Source organism: Schistocerca gregaria, chromosome 4 (assembly GCF_023897955.1).
Source record: "Schistocerca gregaria isolate iqSchGreg1 chromosome 4, iqSchGreg1.2, whole genome shotgun sequence".
NCBI lineage: Eukaryota > Metazoa > Arthropoda > Insecta > Orthoptera > Acrididae > Schistocerca > Schistocerca gregaria.
Genome location: NC_064923.1, coordinates 105667077 through 105691300, shown reverse-complemented (window position 1 = coordinate 105691300; position 24224 = coordinate 105667077).

The window sequence follows — 24224 nt, the reverse complement described above, 5'->3', positions numbered from 1 at the left end:
AATTTGACTGTTAAGACACAACGTGTAAAAAAAAATTCTTAAACACGTTGCACTCACGGCTGAAGGCCTTATTGACCTGCAATTCAAGTTATTTGTCGGCTTAAGGTCCCAATAGTAATAACTAAAAAACAATTTAACGGCTGAAGGCCTAGGTAGCAAATACTTACTAACATATTATGAAAAAGGGGACAATCATATTAAGAGGCAATATCTGATAAAAAATTCTTAGGAGAAATAGCATTCACAGCTGAAGGCCTTATTGACAATAAATTCAAATTATATCTCGGCTGAAGCCCCCAACAGTAATAACTGATAAACAATTTGACGTCTGAGGGCCTAGATAGTAAATTCTTACTAAAATAATATAAGAAAAACAAAATCATAGTAAGAGAACATATATAATTAAAAATTCTTACGACGAATAGCGTTCACGTCAGAAGGCCTTATTGACAAGAAATCCAAATTATTTTTCGGTTCAAGGCCCCAATAGTAATAGCTCAAAAACAATTTCATGGCTGAAGGCCCAGATACCAAATTCTTACTAAAATATAAATAAAGGACAATCACGTTAAGAGACTATATCTAATTAAAAATTCTTAAGAGAAATTCCATTCACATCTGAAGGCCTTATTGACATGAAATTCAAATTATTTGTCGGATCAAGGCCCCAGCAGTAATAACTAAAAAACAATTTGACGTCTGAAGGCCTAGACAGCAAATTCTTACTAAAATATTATAAAAAAGAACAATCATAGTAAGAGAACATATCTAATTAAAAATTCTTAAGACAAATTCCATTCATGGCCGAATGCCTCATTGCCAGTGGTAGCAATGAGACGAAATCAAGGGAGAAGTGGGCTGTAGACAGTGCTCCAAGTATCGACCTGGGACCGTCATTCAACTTCGTAAACGATGAGACAGGCGACCAAAAGCTGCATTCACTTAAGCGGATGGCAACTCAAACTAGTGACAGTGTAAACACAGGCCAACACTCTTGCAAAATCTACCTAACGTCTGATAACCAACACAACGATAGAATAACTCAGGCAAGACGGTTCTGGCAGACAGCTCTGCGTCTTCAGAATCCGGTGTTTATAATATCCAGAAACAGAAGGAACCTCTACGACCGAGCTAGTCCAAAAGAACAAAATATCCGAGCCACAATCAAGGAGGCTGCCAACTACACGCCTTACCAGACAGCAGCGGCAACGCGAGGAAAGGTACACTGCCGCGAAAATACGCTATCCTGCGTTAGCGGCCACTTGACAGAAAATTACCGCTGCTTGAACTTCACCAATAAACACAAGGGAATCAATGATTAATAATAAGAAGCGCAGGACGGGTAAATAATTTCGCCAACCCTAAACACTCCACTCGTTGCTCTTCACCTCGGGGGACCCCGTGAGCAGCAGTGCGCGAATAATTAGCGTGTTGTCAAAATAGTGGAGGTTTCACTACTGGGTTAACGTTCACTCAACTCAAACATCCTGGGTCCGGTGGACAACGAGGTTGTGGCCCTCGCAACTACAGCCCCTCAACCTGGCAGTGCCTGCGTTCCTTGAGCGGTCCCACCGTGTCCGCGCGCTGTCGGACCTCACTGTTGCTCCGTCCCAACCAAACTACCGACACACCCAGCCTGGAAAACACTTGACGTCCTTCCAAAGATAGTACCACGGTATTAGATACCGACAAATTCTGCTGCTGCCACTCACGGACAGACAACGCTAGCAAACGTAGTGGCGCCAGTAAACACAAGAAGAAAACGAGACGCCACGATGCCAACCTACCAACGGCACCAACGCCAGCCGCACACGGCTCACGTACAACAGCCTCGTTGAAAATTTGGAAAAATGTTACTGCACACTTATTACAGAAAAGAAACAAACAAGAAACTCAGAGATGAGCACAGAAAAAGATGTCCATTCCTAAGTTTTTCTCAGACATGCAGAATGTCATCTCATGTCCATTAGCAGAAGTTAGAACAGCTATTTTAAAAAGAGAACTAAGTTTATATAATTTAACAGCTCATTTTCAAACAGTAAAACTATATTGTTCTTTGTTCGAAGAAGACCTGGCAGATCAGGGAATTACCTTTCTACTGCTTTGAAATGTATTCTAGACAAGGTAAACGGTGAACATGATTTTATCGAGCTGAGGCATGGAGCGATTTTGCGTTCTGGAGAACTGGAAATCCTTTATTTCCTGTAATGTTCTGAATTTCCTGAGCCAAACTCTTCATGTGATAAAACTACAGTCTATTATTCTGTGGTTCAACAAAACGTTGTGGAAGACGTCAACTTTAAATTTCGCTGAGAAGAGACATGATGATAGGAGACAGCTTTAACTTCTGAAGATCATGCATGTTCAAAATTGACTGGAAAATTAAAGTAAAAAAATTGAATAATATCAAATCATTGCTAAAGAAAGTTTAAATAAAAGATGTCAGTGACATGCTCAAGTACACGCCTTTCCGTGGCTCGAAAATATAATAAACGAAACTGAAACAGGACTGACATCACTAACTGAAATTTAAATAGAACTATTTTTTCATTATTGAATTATTTGTATTTTAACTAACGGTAAGTTGAATATTTGTATAGTTATTAATTTTCATTAATCATTTCTTGTCATCTTAACAAACATTAGGATTTAAACAAAGAAAGTATTTATCATATAAATTGTTGATTTCAGAAAAAAAAAGGAAAGCGGACTTTGCTCTTACAAATTAACTGAAGAAACAAATATAAACGTAAGTGCCAATACGTAGACATTTGAATAACATGATCAGATACCAATTTCTTCTAGTTTTTAGAGGTTGTTGGCAGCAGCAAATACGCAAAGAATACGGCATGGGGAAGGTTAATGCAGTTATATCACACGATTATTGAAATGTGTTTGTAAACATTCTATACATCTCATTGTGACTGGTACTGATTGGAATCACAGCAAAAATATCATTACTGTAAGTGCGAAGGTAATTGAATACTGAGTTAACGAAACTTTGACTTTAATTTGCACCAAAGGAAAGATGTATAAGTAGACATCTTGTCATTACTGCGCTGGTATAATCTGGTGCCAGCACACCATTGGGAAAAGAGATAGCGAGAAGATCGACAGAGGATAACGACAGGCTTGCAAGAATTGCAAGAAACGTGTCGCCAACGCCACCGGAGTAGTTTACATAGCGGACTTGTACTTCACCAGCAGTGAGGCTAACGTGGTCTATTAACCCTTTCAGACCCGAAATTTTTCTGGAGGAAGAAAAATTTATCTTCATGTGGTAGTGGTCTTAGGTGACTTTTTAATGATTTTAGGAGCAAGATTATACAAAAATATGCACCCCTTTCCAAAACGTACTTTGTTCACTTGGCTTCACTTTAAGGACTGATATAACTAATTATGAAATATTCTCTATTGTAATAAATAGTATAATGATAATTCAATAATTTCCATTTAAAATAACAACAACAGCATTCAATTATACACTGGAATATAGGGAACCATGTATTCTGGTGGTCACGAGTTGCTGCGCACTGCTACATTGACTTGCTGATATTTTATAGTGATGCCCAACGGTTGGAAGCACTTGCGCGTGATGAAAAGGTTGAACATTTACGAGTGTGTAGCTCAGGTTCGCCTAGGGAAGAAATACTTTTGTTGCAGCTAACAGACTGTAAAAGTTAATGTACACAATTTTAGCCAGAGGGTCTGAAAGGGTTGAGGATGGTTTGTATCACAACACCTGGACTATCTTAAGTAATTTTCTCTTCTTATTAATAAAGAACTCATTTAATATATGCATGCAGTTTGTCTTACAGAAAGAGGATACCGGCCACCAACCAACATCCTCTGCTTCCCACGGCAGAGCCCTACAGAGTCAATGAGACGGCACAACAATTACAAAGGGTCGATATGTCATACACATCGATGAAGTTACTTCTGTTTAACTCGAGTCGTTGTGTCGTGTTGTCGCAACTCTTCTACTCGTCATCATCAGGTGAAATCCTTGCCTGAAGATGAAGAGAGGGAAATTCGTCGAAACGTTGCGACAACACGACACAACGACTCGACTGATAATCCGAGAAATTTTCGTCAATGAAATACACCAAGAAACTCCGTATCCCAATATATCGTCCACCTTGTTATCAGTAGCTGACATTCCGACCCAATCAGTACAGCATTCTTTTCGGAATGTATTTTGGCGCCGTCCACATTAATCTAGGATGCTATTTTTATGTTACGCAACATACAAGACAGGAAGTTTAGGATTCTCTGGCTCCGACAACTAAGCTATTTGAGACGTTTAGTATCATCGGCTAGAATAATGAAATAAATCTTATATGATTTCAAAAGGGGCCATGAGACTATCCTGTGAATCGTCCTACTTAAAGGTAATCAGGACAACCTAAATTAGAACCTCTGGAAGCTGGTTTGATTGCCACTCCTCTGGAATTTTGTTGCGATATGCTATTTACTGTACCACTCCTATCGCTATTTTTCTCTCAGGAATTCTACATCTGTGCGAACAATATTTTTTAGTCATCCGTATTCTGACTGGTCTGACGCAGAGCGCCATGGATTCTTCTGCTGTTCTGAACTTTTCATCGCAGAACAGCAATTGCAACCTACGTCATCAGTTAATAGCTGCTTATGTTAAAATCTCTGTAGTTTTACACTCTACAGCTCTCTCTAGTACCACTGAAATTATTCCCTGATCTCTTAACAGATGTGTTAACAGGTATCCGCCCATCCTGTCCCTTTTCCTTGTCAATGTTTTCTAATATTTAATTTCGTCGCCGATTCTGAGGAAAGCCTGTTCATTTCTTACCTTATCAGTCCACCAAGTTCTTAAAATTCGTCTGTAGGACCACATCTCAAATGCTTCGATTCTTTTCTGTTCCGGTTTTCTCACACTCCATCTCTCACTACCGTAAAATGTTTTGCTCCAAACCTACATTCTCAGAAATTTCTTACTCAAAATAAGGCATATGCTCGATACTAGTAGACTTCTCTTGGCCAGGAATACTATTTTGGCCAGTGTTAGTCTGCGTTTTATGTCCTTCTTGCTTCCTTCATCAAGGGTTGTTCTGCTGCCTAGTAGCAGAATTAAATCTGATTTTAAGTTTCTTGCTGTTCTGATTTTTGCCACTTTTCATAACTTTCGTCATTCTTCAATTTACTCTCAGTCCATATACTGTACTCATCAGACGGCTCATTCCATTCAACAGCTCCAATAAATCTTCTTCACTCTCACTGAGGATAGAAATGTCGTCAGCGAATCTTATCATTGACATCTTTTCACTTTGAACATCAATCCCATTATTGAAACTCTAATTTATTTTCGTCATCGCTTCTTCTATATACAGGTTGAATGGTAAAGCGAAAGACCACGTCTGTGTCTTACACCATTTTAAATCCGAGCACTTCGTTCTTGGTCTTCTTGTCTTACTATTTCGTCTTGGTTCTTGAATATGTTGTGCATTACCCATCTCTTCCTATAACTTGTTCTTAGCATTCTCCTTTTCAAATTTTCTAGCTTCCTTACGCACTCAAACGTCTGACAGTCCACGCTCCGATTCGTAGAATGTTACGCTTTCGTTTGTTGTTCAATTTCTTCTCATGGTCACCTCCTACTGGCAGTGTCTCCTGGGGATCTGAATGGGTACTAGTCCGGTGTCTTTTGCCAATAGAGAAATCATAGTGACACTTTTTCAGTTACAGGTAACATATACCGTGGATGTACGCTTTATGTCTTTAATGCAGCTGTTTCCATTGCCTTCTGAATTCTCATGCCGTTGGCGATCGCTGATTCTTCCAACTCTTAGGGGCAGTTTCCCACTCCAAGAACAAGAGAGTGCTCTGAAGCTCTGCGTCAAGGCTGTTGGCAAAACGAGGTTGAATTCTTATTCAAGAAGTCTTCGACTGCCATGGCTGATTTTCATATTTTAAATCTGAGCAATGGCGAAATATAAAACCGTGATCTAGGACGTTTTGATCACTAAAAAAAAAAAAAACCGCTACCCTTACGCCACGTGTGAGTGAGACTTACACATAGGTTACGTGAGACCTACATACATATACCGTAAAACACTGGGAAGTGCGTGGAAGAGGGTACTTAGTGCGAAATCGCATGTTAAGATTTTTTCCTTTTCAGTCGCGGATGGTGGGCGGGAAAATGTTTGCTTACATATCTCTGTTCGTGCTTCAATTAATGTAGTTTCGCTTTCACGGACGCTACAGGAGTGATACGTGAGGGGGACGAGGAACATCTCCAGATTCTCCACTTAACACCGGCTCGTGACATTTTGTAAATAGTCATTCGCTGGATAATTTGTATCTGTCTTCAACGGTTTACTAATTCAGAATTTTAAACAGTTGCGTTCCACTCTCTCGTGAAACAAAAAAACCTCTTATCATTCGCGCCAACCATCTTTACATATTTCTGGTATACTCTGTTATACCTGTGGGTCCCACAGCCTTGAACAATATTCTAGGACGGAACGCACAGGGATTAATATTTCCTCACGTTTTCCACTGTTCGTATAATTAAGCAACATTCTTTACACTTCTTCAGTTACACCATTTATATTTAAAATTATAGTAAAACATTGTGATTAAACTGAATGTCATACTTAGATCTTCATCTAACTCTGCGTCTATGTGTATACCTAACAGTGTGTGGTTAGAGAACTTCCATCAATATTAAAGATTAAAAGAGAATAAAAAATTAAAAATATAAATTATGGTTGTAAATTATTATTATTATTGTTATAAATGATAAATAAATCTTTCTTCCGACCCTCCGATTGAATTCATGTGTTGCAAGAGGAATAAACCTCAGTCCATATTTCTCGGCATGAGGTCTAATCACACATATTCTCGTGATTTCCTATGAGATGTATACGTTGTTACTACCAGAATCACCTCAAGCTCATCATCGAACCGATTCTCCGCATTTATTCAACAGGATTTTTGTGAGGAAAACGTCTCCTTTCCTCGATCATCTACGTTCAGCTTTCGCATTATGTCCATTAACCAGTTACAATATGCGGGTCTCTGAAATCCTTCGATATCAGCTGTCATGCCTTCTTGCCTCCTATCGCTTGAATAAACGCTCTTCATATAGTCGCACTTTAATCTTGTGGGGGGGGGGGGGGGGGGGGGAAGTGGCTCACATCGCAATGGCTCTCATATCACACGACCACGTTTTAAATTAACCGCTCGTACATACGCACCAGTTAGCGGGAGTGGCGTGAACTAGGGAACACTCCCGTGGTGCAACAATCATTTGGTTTCAGTGGCTGCGGTGCTTTGCGTTGTATTTTATTTCCAAGAAAAGTAACGGATTCCATATATTATCTGTGTAATTTTCGTGAGGTGTTGATACTGCGGAAGGCAATATAATCACACTAATATCAGGCTCATAAAATTAGGATATATTCAGGTGCTATTTGACATCCCTATAAATGTCATATGATCATTAATTTACGGCATGTGACTCACAAAATGGCATGGTTATTGAAACTGCAGCACTGATGACTTGCCTTAAGTTGCCTAAACAGTACCAATGCAATGTTTGACTCTCTACTGGAACGATTTAAGAATTTTAGTAAAGAATGGGATTTAGGCTAAATTTTTAATACGCGTAAGGTGCCTAATATTTCAAAGCAAATAAATATAATTTCAGCGGTAATCGTAAAGGTCGACGTTTCATAAGGGGTATAATGTATTTTTCCCTTCTTCTTTACAGATTTCCATTAAGATAACTGAGAGGCAATATCGGAAGTGGTCTGCAGTATATCTGATGCATGCATTGAAGGATTCTTAAGAAGGGAAAATAAAAAAGTATAAAAGAGAAAGTTCCTGAAGAATATTCGATGGCAAATTATTTGGGGAAGTCAACCTCGGCAGAAAGGGCGCAGTGAATCGGAGACGAATAGCATTACCACATTCAAGTGAAGAAAAACTCAATAAACACTCTACAATTGTCACTATAGTTGTTCTTTCCGCGTACAGCAGTTAGTTTTAAGGTAATATTATGGTATAAAGATTTTGAAAAAACAAATCTGTTTTGAGACATTTATTAAGTCTCTGAAATGCAAGAATTTTACTGATTACAAACTAAGACAGTATAAATTAATTTGTCCTACAGTTCTTTGCCTACTTACTTATTTAACTAACATTTTTATTGTGTCAGATTCCATCAGACAGTTCTAAATATTCTGCAGCAGAAAAAGACGGAATGTGATTGTGATACTTACCGGTCAGTATCAATGGTACAGGATTTCATAGCATATTTCCTATGGTTATATCAAATGGACTTATTAAAAGATTAGCAACTTCGTTTTATGAGCTGGCCATCAGTTGACAAGCAAATTATTCTGTCTCGATAAACTCGTTGGGAGTATACCGTTAAAATGTGAGCAATTTTCTGCTATTATTTATTAATTTTATTTCGTTTCACACCATATTTTAATTGTACAATTGGATTAACTTTCAGTCTGTGTATCTCAGTAACGGTTGGCTATCAATACAATTTGCAAAGTTGTGCGAGATTGGTGCCTACATAAGCCCATTAAGGCGCACCATAGAACACATATAACGGAAAATTAAGCAACAGAATTTGTCCATTTGCCTAAGCTGAAGGAAATGTGCAATGTTCAGACTTTGATTCTGTACTGAACAACAGTTACAGTAAGATGTTAAAGTATACACAAATGGTCCCTAGACCAAGAGCTGTACGAAACACTGGACCTACCGCTAATAAAAACAAAGGTATGAGCCCAGGGAAAATCCCGTTTGTATGCGGAGCGTTTTGCAACATATCAGATAGCGTGTGCTGTCTCAGGCGTGCCGATATTCTCACACAAAAGGCTTTCCGGTTTTATCTAGTAAATGTTTCTCCATTAGTCAAGTGGAATTGGATTCCACTCATCGTTCGACCCAGACTATTGACAGTTTGCCCCTGTTTCTGGGGAAGACGTTCGGACTAGTAACATCCCCTGAGATTTTTACAAATTCTTGGAACTCTCTCTAGCGCACTGATCTTTCAGCTGGTATCTCGCTGCAAAAACTCTACGTATCAGTGAGTAGAAACTCGAACGGCCGTTGTACGTTAAAAGATTGAGAATGAAAGGTATGTATAAACTAGGAAGAATGCATCACAGTTTGAAAATTCCTCGTTGGTGGTATTCGTTAAGTTAAAAAGGATGTCACGATTTAGTCGCAGCTGACTCACACAGGACGCTGCAGCCACCCGCTACCCTCTGTGCGAAGACTTTTGTTGAATTAAAGTGCAAATGTGGAAACATTCACAAGACCGATTTGACTACGATCATATCGTGGGATATTTGGCCCAGTCACTATCAATGCACCACCCAATGGTCCATTGATAGTGACTGGGCCAAATATCTCACGAAGTAAGCATTAAACGAAAAAACTACAAAGAACGAAACTCGTCTAGCTTGATGGGGGAAACCAGATGGCGCTATGCTTGGCCCGCCAAACGGCGCTGCCTAAGGTCAAACAGATATCAACTGCGTTTTCTTAGATAGGAACCCCCATTTTTTGTTTCATACTCTTGTAGTACGTAAAGAAATATGAATGTTTTAGTTGGACCTTTTTCTTCATCAATCTACTGACTGGTTTGATGCGGCCCGCCACGAATTCCTTTCCTGTGCTAACCTCTCTATCTCAGAGTAGCACTTGCAACCGACGTCCTCAGTTATTTGCTTGACGTATTCCAATCTCTGTCTTCCTCTACAACTTTTGCCCTCTACAGCTCCCTCTAGTACCATGGAAGTCATTCCTCATGTCTTAGCAGATGTCTTATCATCCTGTCCCTTCTCCTTATCAGTGTTTTCCACATATTCCTTTCCTCTCCGATTCTGCGTAGAACCTCCTCATTCCTTACCTTATCATTCCTCCTAATTTTCAACATTCGTCTATAGCACCACATCTCAAATGCTTCGATTCTCTTCTGTTCCGGTTTTACCACAGTCCATGTTTCACTACCCTACAATGCTGTACTCTAGACGTACATCCTCAGAAATTTCTTCCTCAAATTAAGGCCGGTATTTGATATTAGTAGACTTCTCTTGGCCATAAATGCCTTTTTTGTCATAGCGAGTCTGCTTTTAATGTCCTCCTTGCTCCGTCCGTCATTGGTTATTTTACTGCCTAGGTAGCAGAATTCCTTAACTGCATTGACTTCGTGACCATCAATCCTGATGTTAAGTTTCTCGCTGTTCTCATTTCTACTACTTCTCATTACCTTCGTCTTTCTCCAATTTACTCTCAAACCATACTGTGTACTCATTAGACTGTTCATTCCGTTCAGCAGATCATTTAATTCTTCTTCACTTTCACACAGGATAGCAATGTCACCAGGGAATCGTATCATTGATATCCTTTCACCTTGTATTTTAATTCCACTCCTGGACCTTTCTTTTATTTCCATCATTGCTTTCTCGATGTACAGATTGAAGAGTAGGGGCGAAAAGCTACAGCCTTGTCTTACACGCTTCTTAATACGAGCACTTCGTTCTTGATCGTCCACTCTTATTATTCCCTCTTGCTTGTTGTACATATTGTATATGACCCGTCTCTCCCTATAGGTTACCCCTACTTTTTTTCAGAATCTCGAACAGCTTGCACCATTTTATATTGTCGAACGCTTTTTCCAGGTCGACAAATCCTATGAACGTGTCTTGATTTTTCTTCAGCCTTGTTTTCATTATTGGCCGTAACGTCAGAATTGCCTCTCTCGTCCCTTTACTTTTCCTAAAGCCAAACTGATCGTCACCTAGCGCATTCTCAATTATCTTTTCCATTCTTCTGTATACTATTCTTGTAAGCAGCTTCGATGCATGAGCTGTTAAGCTGATTGTGCGATAATTCTCGCACTTGTCAGCTCTTGCCGTCTTCGGAATTGTGTGGATGATCCTTTTCCGAAAGTCAGATGGTATGTCGCCAGACTCATATATTCTACACACCAACGTGAATAGTTGTTATGTTGCCACTTCCCCTAATGATTTAAGAAATTCTGATGGAATGTTATCTATCCCTCCGGCCTTATTTGACCGTAAGTCCTCAAAAGCTCTTTTAAATTCCGATTCTAATACTGGATCCCCTATCTCTTCTAAATCGACTCCTGTTTCCTCTTCTATCACATGAGACAAATCTACACCCTCATAGAGGCTCTCAATGTATTCTTTACACCTATCTGCTCTCTCCTCTGCATTTAACATTGGAATTCCCGTTGCACTCTTAATGTTACCACCGTTGCTTTTAATGTCACCAAAGGTTCTTTTGACTTTCCTGTATGCTGAGTCTGTCCTTCCGACAATCATATCTTTTTCGATGTCTTCACATTTTTCCTGCAGCCATTTCGTCTTAGCTTTCCTCCACTTCCTATTTATTTTATACCTCAGTGACTTGTATTTCTGTATTCCTGATTTTCCTGGAACATGTTTGTACTTCCTCCTTTCATCAATCAACTGAAGTATTTCTTCTGTTACCCATGGTTTCTTCGCAGCGACCTTCTTTGTACCTATGTTTTCCTTCCCAACTTCTGTAATGGCCCGTTTTAGAGATGCCCATTCCTCTTCAACTGTAATGCCTACTGCGCTATTCCTTGTTGCTGTATCTATAGCGTTAGAGAACTTCAAACGTATCTCGCCATTCCTTAGAACTTCCGTATCCCACTTCTTTGCGTATTGATTCTTCCTGACTAATGTCTTGAACTTCAGCCTACTCTTCATCACTACTATATTGTGATCTGAGTCTATATCTGCTCCTGGGAACGCCTTACAATCTAGTATCTGATTTCGGAATCTCTGTCTGACCATGATGTAATCTAGTTGAAATCTTCCCGTATCTCCCGGCCTTTTTTCGCTTAATAGTCGCAAACGTATAAGTACTTGGTGTCACGTAACATTACGCCAGTAAGGACGGTATTTGCTCCGTGATAGAATATCCGTGTTAAAATGGACCGTTTACCAACTGCGATAAAGGTCGATATCGTGTTGATGTATGGCTATTGTGATAAAGATACCCTACTGGCGTGTGCTATGTATGCTGCTCGGTATTCTGGACGACATCACCCAAGTGTCCTGACCGTTCGCCGGGTAGTTACGCTATTACAATCTAGTATCTGATTTCGGAATCTCTGTCTGACCATGATGTAATCTAGTTGAAATCTTCCCGTATCTCCCGGCCTTTTTTCGCTTAATAGTCGCAAACGTATAAGTACTTGGTGTCACGTAACATTACGCCAGTAAGGACGGTATTTGCTCCGTGATAGAATATCCGTGTTAAAATGGACCGTTTACCAACTGCGATAAAGGTCGATATCGTGTTGATGTATGGCTATTGTGATAAAGATACCCTACTGGCGTGTGCTATGTATGCTGCTCGGTATTCTGGACGACATCACCCAAGTGTCCTGACCGTTCGCCGGGTAGTTACGCTATTTAAGAAAACAGGAAGTGTTCAGCCACATGTGAAACGACAACCACAACCTGCAACAAATGATGATGTCCTAGTAGGTGTTTTAGCTGCTGTCGCGGCTAATCCGCACATCAGTAGCAGGCAAACTGCGCGAGGACCGGGAATCTCAAAAGCGTCGGTGTTGAGAATGCTACATCAACATCGATTCCACCGTACCATATTTCTATGCACCAGGAATTGCATGGGGATGACTTTGACCATCGTGTACAGGTCTGCCACTGGCCACAAAAGAAATTACGGGGCGATGACAGATTTTTTTGAAAGCGTTCCATTGAGCAGCAAAGTGTCATTCACCAACAGCAGTAACGTAAACCGGCATAATATGCACTATTGGACAACGGAGAACCCACGATGGCTGCGACAAGTTGAACATCAGCGGCCTTGACGGGTTAATGTATGGTGCGGTACTATGGGAGAAAGGATAATTGGACCCCATTTTATCGATGGCAATCTAAATGGTGTAATGTATGCTGATTTCCTACGTAATGTTCTACCGATGTTACTACAAGATGTTTCACTTCATGACAGAATGGCGATGTAATTCCAATACGATGGATGTCCGGCACATAGCTCTCGTGCGGTTGAAGTGGTACTGAATAGCATATTTCATGACAGGTGGATTGGTCGTCGAAGCACCATACCAAGGCCCGCACGTTCACCGGATCTGACGTTTCCGGGTTTCTTTCTGTGGGGAAAATTGAGGGATATTTGCTATCGTGTCCACCGACAACACCTGACAACATGCGTCAGAGCACTGTCAGTGCATGTGCGAACATTACGGAAGGCGAACTTCTCACTGTTGGGAGGAATGTCGTTTGTCGTTACACGTATTGTCAAATACACTGAGGTTGACGGACATCATTTGGTGCATTTATTGCGTTAACGTGGTATTTACAGCTAATCACGTTGTAACAGCATGCGTTCTCAGAAATGATAAGTTTACAAAGGTACATGATCACATTGGAACAACCGAAATAAAGCGTTCAAACGTACCTACGTTCTGTATTTTAATTTAAAAAACCTACGTGTTACCAACTGTTCCTCTAAAATTGTGAGCCATATGTAATTACTATTGGTAAACGGTCCATTTTAACACGGATATTGTATCACGAAGCAAATACCGTCCGCACTGGCGGGATGTTACGCGATACCACGTACTTATACTTTTGTGGCTATTAGAGCGCGATCTGTCACAAAGCGAAAAATGTGGTCCAACTAAAACATTCATATTTCTTTACGTACTACACGAATATGTAATAAAAATAGGGGTTCCTATTAAAGAAAAAAAAACGCAGTTGATATCCGTTTGACCTACGGCAGCGCCATCTAGCGGGACAGTCATAGCGCCATCTGGTTTCCCCCTTCAAGCTAGACACGTTTGGTTGTTTGTAGGTTTTTCGTTTGCCGCTTATTTCGTGAGACATTTGGCCCGGTCACGATCAGTGGACAACCCTCACATTGTTGCTGAAAAGTACAGCTACTACAGTAAAAAACGAAGGAGAACCGTCTTAAACGACTGCAGGTAGGGTGAACTCATAAAACACTTATCATAGCACACGCTACACGACGGGCGTTGTGCATCAAGGAGAAGTTGCTTGATGAAATTCCAAGACCGTATGTTATAAAACTGGCCCGGAAAGAAAAATGTGATCCGATGATTTATTTCCATATAGTTTTTGATATGGCTTGTTTCTGCATCATTGACTAGTTTTCAAACCATTGCAGGCACATTGCAAGATGGATGCGTTACAGCAACATTATTAGGATAATATGCAACTAGATCCTGTGGTCATGGTGCAGACGGAAATAACAGAAATTTATTTACTGTTAATGAAATGTTTGGGAGTTCTTAAAATGAGAATTCATAAGCTTTTCGTTCCCTAAATTACTGTTATAAAGGCTTTTACTACATCATATCTTGCAGCTCTCAAATATTGAAGAACACCCACATACAGTTTTTAGTACCGAAACTGCTAATTATTTATTGGCACTAGTTATGTGTTTTTACCATTTCCACAAACCGCCTATACAGAGAACAAAGTATTTATGAGTGCATGCTTTGAATGTGCATAGTGAATTTATCAGTACTAATATGGTCCAGATCACTGCTACATTTGTAATTCTGATTCGGAATTTACTTTATATGGACCATTCTGTTTATGTCATCACACTTTAGATGAATCTTAGACGGCACAATTATGGTTACACCTTCCCGTAATATGTCAAGATGTAAAGGCCACACAAAAAGCATTAACAATATGATTAAGTTCTTTGACTTAAGTAAGATGAACACTAAGTCAGTATATAATATTTGTATCTTCTGTAAACCTCCAACTACAGATACTGTCATTCATAGTAGCATCCTTTTTGATCAGCTTTTCATCGAATCGTCTAATACCCTCTCAGAAATACAAACATTAAATCAGAGCAATCAGTAATGGATGTAACGTAGAGCTACGCAGCAAATTATTTACAAAATGAATAAAAAACCATTAAACAGATAGCCACACTGACAAATATTGGAAGATAAAGAAGAAAGATAAATTTGTAGTACTTTAATACTTGGGACATGCATTAGATAGAATGAACTACACACTCTGGTTCTGTACCAGCAACAAACACATTAGGAGCTAACATCATTCATAAAGTAGACAAAACCCAAAATTTTTATATTTATTTTGAAACGTCCAAAGAGAATTCCACAACAAAATATTGATACCAAATTTCAATAGAACATTAATAAGTAAATGAAATGCGCTACATCCTGAGTTATTAAACGAACACGTGGCTCCAAAAAACCAAATCCATGGAAATGAAAATTTTTTGTGTCACTTAATGTAATGGAACGCTGTGTCCCACATTGAATATAGTCTGTGATATTAACGCAGTCGCAGAATAAATTGAGGATTTCAGGGATTATATACGATTATATAATAAAACTCTTCGCGTCAGCGTCTGTCGCAATTGCGATAACACCTACGACAATAAGTCAGTGTGACATATAGTGAACTTCCAAGACAACTGCGTTATACATCAGAATCGTTATCACAGAGATTAGTACATGGTGGATACTGAACGTACAATTAAAACGAATACGTCTTGTGCTCATACATTAACTTATTGCAGTGAAGTGTCACTACGATTGTGACACGTTTTAGCGCAGATCTGAGCTACTTCTAAAGTGTGATGACACACTCACAAATAGAACTGCTCACACGAAGTACATTCCAAATACAAAATACGTAATCAATTACCCTCTGGTTGGTCTGAAACTTTTATTATGCACATTCGACACATCTAGTCTTAAAAATGTATGTTCTCTGTAAAACGTCACTGCAGAAAATGGGTGAAGCCTGAAAATAGTCGGCCAAAAAATTATGAGTAATTTTCATTCAGACAACTAAAAGTATTTTCTTCAAAAGTCGGTTATTTCCGCCACGACAACGATCCTTGCGTCCTACTGCACGTGGTCCACATAATTTCCCTGCAACACCTCTGTCTGCTGATGTTCCTGCTGTAGCATGAGAACAAATTTATGGTACAGAAAATAAAAAAATCTTATGAAAAATTTCAAAAAGAATAAAAAACGACTGCTGGCGTATTGAACTCAAGTAAATCGCTCGTTGAAATCAAATTTACAGTTCCCCAAGAATAACGGAGAAGAGTTTTTTCCGCCTTATGGAGGACAACCAAACTTACTTCATCTGCCTCGTGAACAGTAGAAGGAAATTGGGTTTCCTGTCTTAGGATGCATGAAGAGTTTTCCAGGCCAATTTTATTAGTATAACCATATACGTAAAGGGATCGCTCAAAAAGAAACGAGTTAGAGATTTGAAAATGGAAACCCCTGACGGGATTGTCATGCTAACGCCTACGGCGAAAGGTGTGCTTCCTGTTAAGAGCAGTGATGTCCCAAACGCGCCGCTAGAGGATCGAGGACGCACAGCCAAGTGTATATGCGCGTTGTTCGTCCACTGCAATCAGACGTGGTTAAAACAGAGCAATTTAGGCTTTAATAAAAAAGCAAAGGGCGGTGGTGCGTTTCCCGGCAGCGGAAAGAATGGCACAACAGTGCGGAGAGCACTGCATTGCCTTCCCAAGGGTCAAGGCGTGGAACAAGAGGTTGAAGCAAGGACAGATGTCACTGGACAACGATGCGCGACCTGTAACGCCACACAACAGTACCGAAACCATTTTCCAACAGGTGGATGTCATAATTATTTAAGAACGGCCGGTTACAGTAGCGGTCATTGTCACATCTGAGTCGCAACGGACGTGCAGTGTTCTGCAACACCTGTACCATTCTTTGGTGAATTTAAGTTGCGAACTTCGCTACAAGGAAGTGTACCCAAAACCTTTCAACTCCTTTTGAAGTCTGCATTTCTCTGTTTTCAGCACGACTGAGTGCAGTGGACGTTCGACGTGTGCACGTGCTCGCCCCGTGTTCGAATGGATCTGCGTCCATTTCCCTCTAGCTGTGGATTTGTGGTCCTAACGCCCTTACAGCTACCACAATACCGTATTTAGGCAAAGGCAACCATTGACACCCCTCCCATGCCAGTTGTTTGGCTTTCAACTCCTAGGGATACTTGGCAACTTCCCTCTCTTACAGGCATGTTTTTTAAACTCTCAGTAATTGTGGTCGGATGTTACCGCGAGTATTGGCAAACTAGGAGACCTTAGAACCAGTGGAGGACATGAAGCAGGAGGGCTGAAACTTCATAAGCAACTTTTGCTGTTATGGATTACGTTCAGTTCTCGGCGAATGGTTTATAGCGGTCTCTATTGACTCCAATCTGTACTTGAGACCAAAAATTGCCGTTCCCCTGCACTCCAAATGACTGCGACCTCGTTGTATGGGGATTCAGCCCTCAGTGTCCTCAGAAAAGAGTCGAAACGTTCGAGGATGTCAGCAGGGTCAAAGGTCGTTGAGCCGTGCTGTGGGTCGTGTTGGTGCTGTTTGTAGGTTCCTGTCCTCTGTTGGAGACCAGACGGTATCGTGTAGTTGATATGGTTGCGGTTGTTGGTCTTATCGTGTTGACGAGGGATACTTGGTTTCGCAAGTGTTGCCTGTCCGCTAGTGGTAACAGCAGCGGTTATCGATATGTAGTAACTGTGACCCTATGTTTGGGGCGACGTCGTTGTTGTTGTTGATAGTGAGTAGGAAGTTCGGTCAGGAACTCAGGGCGAGTGAAGACACACTGTGACCGCTGGGGGCGTGTATAGACTGCTGGATCGAAGGGCTGTAGACGCGAGGGTGAAACCACCTCGTCGTAAACCGGAGCCTGCAAGCTTTCAGTTGAGTGCATTTGGATTCAAGTAGAGAAATCTCTACCATTATGATGCCATGCGATTCTCCAGTGACTTGGGATCATGTTGCTGATCATAGTGTCGCCGAGGCGAAGAGCAGCTAGTAGAGTGCTTGAGGAAGGCGGATCTGATTAGCTTTCCCGGCCTTCTAATTACATTTAATTGCGTTCAGTTTGTTACTATTTGTTAAGTTCAACCAGCGGTATTTTTTCTGCCTTGTGGCCACCAACGCCCCAGTTACCTGCACTGGGGGGCTAGTGTATGTAACAGCAGTGTACGTTTCCTCGCCTTGCCGTTGCTGTCGGGTGAGGCATGTAATTTTGACAGCTTTCTTGATTGTAGGTTGGTTGGCGATTTGTCTACTCTGGCGGTAGTGATTCCTTTCTTCCAGACCACCAGTTCCGGCTCTGGCGTATTTTCACATTTTTGCATTTGGTTTATTGGATGTGAGGTAGTATCAGTCAGATTATCATTAGTCATTCGTTAGACTAGTCTGAGTTACCATCTTGTGAAGTGAATGCAACTGTTGGGTGCCTATCTCACCGCTCCCGAAAGTATGTTTACCGGACCTACTCAGCGGTCGATTCCTGGTGCACCATCTGTGACCGGTCCTTTTATTTCATTATTGTACTTGCTGTTTTATTGCATGTTTCTAATTTTTTTTAATAATTGACATTCTTGGCCTTACAGCAAGTTTAAATGGTTGTGCTACCAAGTTCATCATCATTTTGTCTCTCCCGTTTGGTGATCACATGCCTGTCTTTTTAAATTAAACTTTGCTATTGCCTGCTGTTTTACAGTATGTTTGTTAAAATTTTTTATAACTGCCGATCTTGGTGTTAAAGGCCGTCAGCCGTGACTGTGGTTACATCCTTAAAATTCTAACTGGGATCACATTGGCCTGTTTCTAAAACATTATTTGCCGTCTCTGTATTTTATGCTCATTTGGTAAATTGTAGCACACTGAAAGCACTATTTATTACACAGTTGCTTATTCCTTCATTACTAATAAGTGATACCTTTATTTATTGCTGAGTCTGGAATTACCGTTTTGAAATAAATGTGTGTAATTGCAAAAGAGATTAATAGTAACTGATTACAGCCCTGTCCACGGTCGTAACAGAATCCTGCCTTCCTCGCCCACGAGGTCACAGTTGTTGACAAGGTCGTCCTGTTGCCCCCTGCAATGCTAACTGTCGTTTTAGCTCTCGAAATGTGCGTATATACGTATCACAAGAGGAGGGGTCGTTTACTGACGCCATTTCTGCTGCCTCCTTGGACGTTTAAGCCTTTATTCTGAACGACGGTGTGTCTGAAACGTTTTCCTCGGGCAGCCATTAGAAAACTGCGTGATTTCAACGATAAACGTCGGGGATCTGCCACCGTCACGTTGGAGTCAAACGAAGTTTTGAACTGCGGGCAAAACGGGCTGTGAAGCCTATCCTATCGTGTGACGCATACACGGTGGCTTTGGGCAGAATTGTGGTAGAATTGTGTGCCAATCATTTACCAGTCATTAACCCACTTACGCGTTAAATGAGCTTCTTAGCTAACCCACGTGCTTGGCTCTCTGCCCTAGCAAACACAGAGATCACTGAAATTAGCCACAAGATCATACAGAAAAATACTAGATAACCCACAACTCCCTACACAGGAAACCCTAGCAGCTCTAAATAGAGTTAAGTGCAGGTCACTTTTACGGAAGTTCGGCGAATAACAGCAAGTTTGGAAAGAACTATGCGCTTTGGGTGGACATAAGAACCGAAACTCGGTATACGACCCCAATATGAAGACTGATGGATTTGGTCTCCAGAGGGAATTGTGGACAACTTTTAACAGTGTCAGGACAATTGTTGGCAGGTGTAAACAAGTGAGGAACAAATGGTGCCTTTCAGACAGTCCTGAATACGTCTGAGGGAAAACGCAATCAATGGACCATTTACTTGTTTTGTGAGGTGCATAACTATGAGCATGATCTGAAGGACATATACAGACTATCTAAACTAGCCACAGATATACTGAGAAATATTTTTAATAATGACTCATACTAACAGGTATACAATGATGAAACAGGAATTTCCATATAGATGGTGATAACCGTCTGTGTTGGGCCCCTGAGACCGCGTCTGCAGCATCATCTGCTTCCTCTAACGGCTGATGACGAATGTCAACATACAGTAACTCAAGTTACATACATCTCTAACTATTTCAAACTAAACATGTCGAGTTTGTGCGTACGAGCTACGATTTGCGGACAGCATTGTTTTACTGTTATCATTCGAAGAAAACTGCAGCTGAATGGCATCGAAGGCTTGTCGAAGCTTTCGGCGAACATGCTCTTGGGAGAACAAAGTGTTTAGAGTGGTGCAAAAAATTCAAAAGGGGTGATTTTGACGTGAAAAAATCCGATCGCAACGATTGCAGCCCTTATCGGACAAATAACTCAACAACACCGCGCGGAACAATTGAACGTGAAACAGAAAGCCGTATCTTTTCACTTTAAAGCCATCGGAAAGGCGCAGAATGTGGGAAAATCAAAGATAGCAAGGAAATCGAAAGAACAATTGTGAAATGATGCTCGCCAGATATATTAGAATGTCGTTTCCATCGAACAGTGACAGGTGACGAAAAATGGATATATTTTGAGAATGCTAAGTGTCGTAAATCGGTGACGAATCCAGGCAAACCATCGACATATAATGCTAGACCAAATCCCTTTCGAAAGAAGACAAAGCTCAGGATTTGGCAGGATCAGAAGGGTGTCATCTATTATGAGCTGCTAAAACCTGTAGAAACGGTTATCAGTGATCACTTCCAAAAGCAACTGATAGATTCAAAACGAGCGTTACGTGAAAAACGACCGGAATAGGGAAAAAGGCAACACAAAGTCATATTATTCCATGATAACGCCCTATCACACACAGCAATACGGGTGAGGAAAACGATGGAGGCGTTCAGTTGTGGAGTACTAGGGCATGCGACTTAACCTCCAGACTTGGCTCCGTCCTATTATCATCTGTTTGCGTCACTGGGACACGCTCTCGCTGAACAACGCTTCAGTTGGTACCAAATGTACGAAAATGGCCCGCTGAGTTGTTCGCTTCCAAAGGAGGTTTTTCGGCGTGGCTTTCATAGCCTGCCAGAGAGGTGGGAGACATATTAAAATAGCAATAGAGACTATTTTCAATTAAATATTGTTTATCTCCAAACAATAGACGTGTAATTATCGCACAGCAATTCCTATTTTTTTTCTTCTACATCTGGTATAAGCCAGCCGGTGTGGCCGAGCGGTTCTAGGCGCTTCAGTCTGGAATCACCCGACCGCTACGGTCACAGGTTCGAATCCTGCCTCGGGTATGGATGTGTGTGATGTACTTAGGTTAGTTAGGCTTAAGTAGTTGTAAGTTCCAGGGGACTGCTGATCTCAGATCTTAAGTCCCGTAATACTGAGAGCCATTTGAACCGTACTCCTCGTATAAGAACTTGGAAAAAAAAATTGTGATTAAAAGCATATTTTAGTTGATAAATACTTTTATAAATGTCGTATGGGTAAATAAATTATTAGCTCTGGTCTTTTTTTTCGATACCTCGCTGTCAGAAGCGTCTTGGAGCCCGAGGGCGCCGGGTGCCGGGTGTCACACAGTCGGGCAGTTGTAGGGGAAGTTCGCCGGACTTTCGAGCGAAACTTCAGACTCATGTTTCGCAAAGAGAGACAATTTCGCGGTTTGGAAAAAGTGATCCTTTAATTGTATTTGTTAAGTTTATGATCTAGACTACCTGCTTAGCATCAATTGTACGTCTCATTTTTGTCTCGCTTGATGTGTTTCATGTTCTCCAGTTCTCCTAGTACTTTGGAAGCACGACTGCGGCAGTAACATTTAAGGAGCGGCTGCCGCCGCCATACGCACAGCGTGTGTGGGTGTGCGCTGTTGCGGAGTCCGCCCACACAGGGCCCATCCCTGAGGCGCGGGCAGAGGGAGACGAGGGCTTGGTCTTCTTGTCTTCCCGTTTGACGGAGTGAGTGCGACGGAGCCGTTCAATCCTCTTAAGCCGGGCGCGCCCTCCTCTAGCGCCGCCTCCGGCTCTAAACCAGGCGCGGCGACCTACTCAGCCGGATGAGGGCGCAGGCCGTCCCGATACCCGGTCCGCTCGCTGCCAATAACACTCCGGGTTGCCCGCTGCTGCTGCTGCTGCTGCTGCCTTCACACGTAGCGCAGCGCCGGTCACCACCTGTGCGTCCGCAAAGTAGCCTCCTGACCGCGTTTGCAGGGCGCCGTCTGCACGGCGCGTCATAATTGAGGCAGGTGGAAGCAGAGTAATGCAAGTGGCGTAACCGAATGTCAGGAGATGCGTGCACCAGGTTGTAGTTGAAGAACAAATCGGTTTGGTCACTAAGGGATTGTAGATGTATGTGATGGTATGAACTGCTACACTACTGGCCATTAAAGTTGCTACACCAAGAAGAAATGCAGATGATACACGAGTATTCATTGGACAAATATATTATACTAGAACTGACATGTGATTACATATTCACTCAATTTGGGTACATAGGTCCTGAGAATTCAGTACCCAGAGCAACTACCTCTGGCCGTAATAACGACCTTGATACGCCTGAGTCAAACAGAGCTTGGATGGCTGGTACAGGTACATCTGCCCACGCAGTTTCAACACGACACCACAGTTCATCAAGAGTAGTGACTGGCGTATTGTGACGAGCCACTTGCTCGGCTACCATTGACCGTACGTTTTCAGTTGGTGAGAGATCTGGAGAATGTGATGGCCAGGGCAGCAGTCGAACATTTTCTGTATCCAGGAAGGCCTTTACAGGACCTGAAACATGCGGTCGTGCATTATCCTGCTGAAATGTAGGGTTTCGCAGGAATCGAATGTAGGGTAGAGCCACGGATCGTAACACTTCTGAAATGTAACGTTCACTGTTCAAAGTGCCGTCAATGCGAACAAGAGGTGACCGAGACGTGTAACCAATGGCACCCCACAGCATCACGCCGGGTAACACGCCAGTATGGCGATGACGTTGAACGTTGAACCCACCGATTCCATATTCTGGTAACAGTCATTGGATCTCGACCAACTCGAGGAGCAATGTCACGATACAATAAACCGCAATCGTGATAGGCTACAATCCAACCTTTATCAAAGTCGGAAACGTGATGGTACGCATTTCTCCTCCTTACACGAGACATCACAACAACGTTTCACCAGGCAACGCCGGTCAAATGCTGTTTGTGTATGAGAAATCAGTTGGAAACTTTCCTCATGTCAGCACGTTGTAGATGTCGCCACCGGCGCCAACCTTGTGCGAATGCTCTGAAAAGCCAATAGTTTGCATATCACAGCATCTTCTTCCTGCCGGTTAAATTTCGCATCTCTAGCATGACATATTCGTGGTGTAGCACTTTTAATGGCCAGTAGTGTACTTTTTGGATTGAAAGAGATGAATGTACACACGCATTTTGCTGCGGGGCAGGTTGCTGTCTCACTATACATTAAACACTCTGTCCACCTGCCTGGATGGGCTTCAGGTTGTCTGCTTCTTCACTCTACGATGGCAGATACTGGTTTTGCCGACAAAGGCAGCGTTGACGAAAATTTGGCTAAGTACCTACGACGTAAATGCCACATATAGTCCATGGGTAGCATCTGAAAGTTAATTAAACTATTGATCGTTCGGGATTCTTACATGATCTGTTTGACAGAATGTCTAAAATTTATTTTAAGTTGGTTTATTGTCTTTAAAACGCGGAAATGGCTATCAAGTACGTATTTAATATCGCAGCATCAATTAAGCAATATTACTGACTGTCTCTGCAACAAGGTCGCATCCAAAAGCAGTCAGAAGGTATTTAGTCCCATTCGAAATTTTAAACGTCCTAATCTGTCACTGACCGTTGATTACTTGCGAGTTTACAGTCAGTCTTTTAGTAGTCTTATTGTAAGGAAGTTCTCGTCATAAAGTCTCTTTATCAGCATAAAACACGCCAAGCGATGTACGACATGAAATCTTCACACGGAAATATCTCTTTAAATAAACATGTCACAACGTTCAAACCTTCAGAAAGTGTTCAGTACTGCAGTCACTCTTCGTCAGCGACACCAGAACAGATCAATTCCTTCATTTTGGTACAAATTTAATCAGCGCCGTTTAACTCCCGAGCGACTCTATCGACTAACACGGAAAATGCTGAATTCATATTGGGCAGTATATTAAGTAGGCAATGAGATCATCGCGAGAACATCTGTTCTCGCGGTATTTCTAATGTCATCCAGTCAGGTTACCACAACTTATTTGGACTGGAAGTCTTGTAATTCCGAAAGTAGATAAAATGTAATGAAGAGAAAATACGATTCCTTTCCACAAATAAATTAATAATAAATTTACT